Raw genomic sequence first — 5,000 nt, 5'->3', positions numbered from 1 at the left:
ACGACCACTTATGCTCCTACTATCCCGGCTGCAGCTTTCAGCGCAGCCTTCAACCTCCCTGTCCTTCCTCCTACTGCGGACGGGTACCAGCAGCCCTGCTCGTCCTTCCCTTACCATATCCAACAGAGACAAGCGGCGCAAATATATTCCTCACCCCCGTCCACACCGACCCTTTCTCATATCTATGACTCGGCGGGTCCTACGGTGCAACACCCGCTGTCTGCCATGTCCCACCTCTATCTCGAACCTCGCCAGTACCCCAGACCTTTGCCTGCTCATCTACGAGCTCAGGCTGAGACTGCGTCTGTTCTTGGCCTCAGCCCTACGCTCCTTCGCGCTGCGCTCTCTTCTCTTGGCCAAGCAGCTCTTCTTCATTCCACGTTCGACCACCATGACCACCCAGTGACCCAGGTCGCTGGCCTCCCCCACTATCAGAACCTCTCGACCCCCACCACCATCACCAGCACCACCACCAACACGACCACCGCCACGCAAGACGGACAGAAAGAGGACGAGAATTTTGTGTATTTCGCCCCCAACAACAGCAATACCACCAACAACAGCCACCCGTTGGCTCATTCTGTCGTCATTGCTCATAACACGCACACTCCTATGACACAACAACAACAGCAACAACAACAGCAACAACAACAGCAACAGCAACAGCAACAACAACACCAACAACAACAGCAACAGCAACAACAACAACAACAACAACAGTCAGAAACTACCCTCAACAATTCCCACCACCTCGGTTTAACCAACGAACCCCTTCCCCCACCTCCCCCACCACCCCCTTCCCACCTCCTCCTTCACGATCCATCGAAGTCCGGGAAGAACCAAGGTACGACCGATCAGATGAGAGCACGTTCTTCAACTGGAATAGATCGAATAGATTGGTGATTGGATGCCCTAGTGGATTAGCTACGTTGGTGTAGTTTGGTTGGAAAGGCTAGCCTGCGGTCTCTCATAACAAATATATATAAATATATATATATATATTGGTGGCGGGAGCCCCCTTGTAACGATGGAGATCAGTTTTGGTAGTTTCACTGCAACTATTGATGCATGAGTCGCGTGATTGGGCGTGACTAGGCTGTTGCTCTGCACATCATACTGTTCTACCTGCCCACATCCCCCCTCACCCCCACCACCTCACCACAGTAACATTAACCTACCCATCAAACTAGCATTTGTATTTTATCCTTTACTTTTTTTTTTCTTAAATACTGGGAATGGTATTTCATAATGAACACAACGTCTAAGAAGAGTAATTGGTAATTCATGATCTGGTAAACAACTCTGGAGTAATGGGCTATTGCGATTTGGTTGGTGTTTGGGGGGAGAAGAAACAGCTGACGATGCATAGCCACACTCGCCCTTCTGGAGTGAGTTTCCGTTTAGTGATTGCCTTACGAGGACAGGTCTTTGGACCGACGTACACATCCACGCACACACATCTCCTTATAGACACATACACGCACACACATACACACACACACACACACACACACACACACACACACACACACACACACACACACACACACACACACACACACACACACACACACACACACACACACACATACACACACACACACGCACATGCACACACGCACGCACACGATAGATCGAACGAAACTTCTAATAATCGAAATAGTGATGAGATGTATGCTACGTCGTTGATAGGTTTATTCATACTTCATACATATATTTATTCATTTACTTGTCTATTGTTGTTATCATCACTTCCCTAGCTGTAAGATCTTAACATTATCTCGTGGTGCACAGAAATACACTTTTATTTATTTATACATATTTGTATTATTATTATTATTATTATTATTATTATTATTATTATTATTATTATTATTATTATTATTATTATTATTATTATTATTATTATTATTATTATTATTATTATTATTATTATTATTATTATTATTATTATTATTATTTGTTTTTATAACCATTTCATATGCCGAGATTTTTTTTTTTTTTTTTTTTTTTTTTAATCATCTACTGCTGGCTTTCGGCAGCCAGAGGGCAGCGCATCAGTCCAGTCGATGCCCCCGACCATAATAAGACAAGTCAACGAATAGTACGTGCCACAATGAAAGGTCACCTGAATAAAGTCTCCTGGCTCTAACCATAATGACTATGCAAGAGGAAGGGAGATCTCGTTGGGTACAGTTCTTAGTTGAATAAAACCGCTTGGCTCCAGTCAGAATATGTAAGACGGCGCCACGCAACTTGATTATATTTTTTCAGAATTGAATAGAATCATTTAGTGACAGAAATAATATGCACATAGCGTCCAAGAAACATCAGGGGGCTAAATCAAATATGTAGATGGGCTATGGTTGTATATCCATATAATGTGATATTTATATACCCTTTCAGTCATAGGGAAGGTGATGACATCGGCTGTAGCTCAGCGGCTCATGGCGTGAGTTCCTCATCTTATTCTCACGCGTTCGCCTGGCCGTGAGAGCCCGTTTGTAATCAGTTGGAGGTCTATCACTCGCATCCGATTTTCAATTAGAGAACCGAAAATCCGGTAATCTGATTGCGTATAAGACCGGATGACAAACATAAACGTGAAACCCGAAATTAAACCTCCGTATTGACATAACAAATTAATGTCCTTCAATTCGGTAACGCTGTATAAGCTCCCTTGGGGTAGGTCCACAGGCGATTTTATTCAGGTTAGGAGGTGGCCCGGGGTAAGGGAGGAGGAGGAGGAGGAGGAGGGGGAGGAGGAGGAGGAGGAGTACTTGATCAATCCTGAGGTCACCCCTCATCTGAATGAAGTTCTTGGGTCTTGGTGTGAACAGAAAACCATAAAAGGCGTTACCCTGTTGATGAAACAGATATTCATTATCCGGACTGCCCGGCCCTGCCCGGCCCTGCCCGGCCCTGTCCGGTCCGGACCGCTGTAGGTCCGAATTGAAAATCGTTTTCGGGAATCGAGCCTCAGGTTTACATAAATTCCGTTCAGTAAATTAATTGCGGTTGGAGAGATGAAGGGAATGGAAATTGAGCTTGATGGCGATTGTGATGGCTGACCTAAGCCTACATAGACACTAATCCCCCACTCCCTTTTTTATGTACATGTGATGTACGTCGGAGATCTCGCTTGCTCTGGCGACAAAATGTTGCATTCATCTCAGGGATTGAAGGTTTACATCGATCAAGACACGTGACAGATTCAAAAGTTGGTCGACAATCTTGCAGTATCCGTATTTGGCTGTAGATCCTTTAGCGGCATTTTTCTTCATCTCCTTCTCCATCTTCTTCTTCTTCCTCTCCTTCTCCATCATTTTCTTCTTCTTTTTCTTCTCCTTCTCCATCTACTTCTCCTTCTCCATCTTCTTCTTCTTCTTCTCCTTCTCCATCTTTTTCTTCTTCTTTTTCTTCTCCTTCTCTATCTACTTCTTCTCCATCTTCTTCTCCTTCTCCATCTTTTTCTTCTTCTTTTTCTTCTCCTTCTCCATCTACTTCTTCTTCTCCATCTTCTTCTTCTTTTCCTTCTTCTCTTTCTCCATCTTCTTCTCCTCCTCCATCTTCTTCTTCCTCTCCTTCTTCCTTTTCTTCTTCTTTTTCCTTTTCTTCTACCTTTCCCCCATTACTCGAGCCTCTTCTTCCTCTTCTTCCGATCATCATCTACACTTAGAACCCAGTATACCGCGACCAAAGCCCCATCCAGTTACCGGAATATTGTCGTCGAACTTTGGAACATGACTGTCCTTTGGGGGTACTTTATCCCGGCCATACCGGACGATTTCATTCAGCGGCCGAGAAGCTCCCGCAAGCGGGTCACGATTATTAGTTCCATGAGAATATAGTGGAGTAATGATTACCTGTCATTCCCCGGATATGTCCAGCGGGAATATTGGAATCAAATGCCTTGTGTTGTGTATACAAATAATCAGAACATCTTCTGTATAATATCAGAACCTGTTTGAAATGAATTCAGAACGGAATAGATATATACGTACATACATACAGTATATGCATACATATATACATACATACATGCATACATACATACATGCATACATACATACATACATACGTACATACATACATACGTACATACATAAATATATACATACATACATACATACATACATACATACATACATACATACATACATACATACATACATACATACATACATACATACATACATACATACATACATACATACATACATACCAAAAGGTCTTTCTCGTTTGAAAGGGAGAGAAATATGATAAAAATAAATGAACTCAATATATATGGATGCATATTATACATACACATAATTATATGTACTGCATAAGTGCACTTGTGTTAAGTAGAGCAAGTACAATGCATATCACATATTCGGAGTCTACTGGTAAACAAAGGCCTCTCCCAACTTTTTCCATGAGTCGTATGACTGTATCAACCTCTGCCACGTCACTCCTGCACACTTCTCTATTTCGTCTCAAAATTTACAATAAGAGAATGCGACCTGAAGTATATCAGAATGACTTACCAAGATTGGTTTAACCTTCTCGACTTGTAGCTTTCTTTGACACGGTTGGAATCATCTGTCGAAAGGGTTGGCTAGCAGGTAATCTACAGTCTTCTCCTTATCTGATTTTTTTTTTTTTTTTTTTTTTTTTTGCCAGGAATAAAGCTGTGAAATTAGCTACAGTTAGAGGATCAACTGAGATGGGATTTCACCTTGGAAGACGTCGTTCTTTTCACGACCGAATAAGATTGGTTTATTTCTAACCAGAATAAAATATGTAAAGTGCAACATCACAGGAATATTGTTGTTAGAGTCAGTTAAATTGTTCATTTGAAGTTTGGAGGTTCTCGATAAACTATAGTTGTTCATAACTTCCTGTTCTTTCTCTCTTCATCCCTCTCTCTCTCTCTCTCTCTCTCTCTCTCTCTCTCTCTCTCTCTCTCTCTCTCTCTCTCTCTCTCTCTCTCTCTCTCTCTCTCTCTCTCTCTCTCT

The 5,000-nt window shown here is 42.4% G+C and overlaps 1 protein-coding gene across 6 annotated transcripts in view; it reads left to right on the top strand.

The window, feature by feature from the left end:
- The window catches only part of LOC143029713 (latrophilin Cirl-like), a 1,085,987-nt gene that overhangs the window by 1,069,906 nt on the left and 11,081 nt on the right, over positions 1–5,000 (top strand). The gene's annotated exons all lie outside the window — the stretch shown is intronic.

The sequence above is a fragment of the Oratosquilla oratoria genome, chromosome 11 (assembly GCF_046742065.1).
Source record: "Oratosquilla oratoria isolate Oo_2021 chromosome 11, ASM4674206v1, whole genome shotgun sequence".
In the NCBI taxonomy this organism is placed as follows: domain Eukaryota; kingdom Metazoa; phylum Arthropoda; class Malacostraca; order Stomatopoda; family Squillidae; genus Oratosquilla; species Oratosquilla oratoria.
Note: the sequence above shows the minus strand (reverse complement) of the source record. Positions and strands in the feature narration are given on the sequence as shown.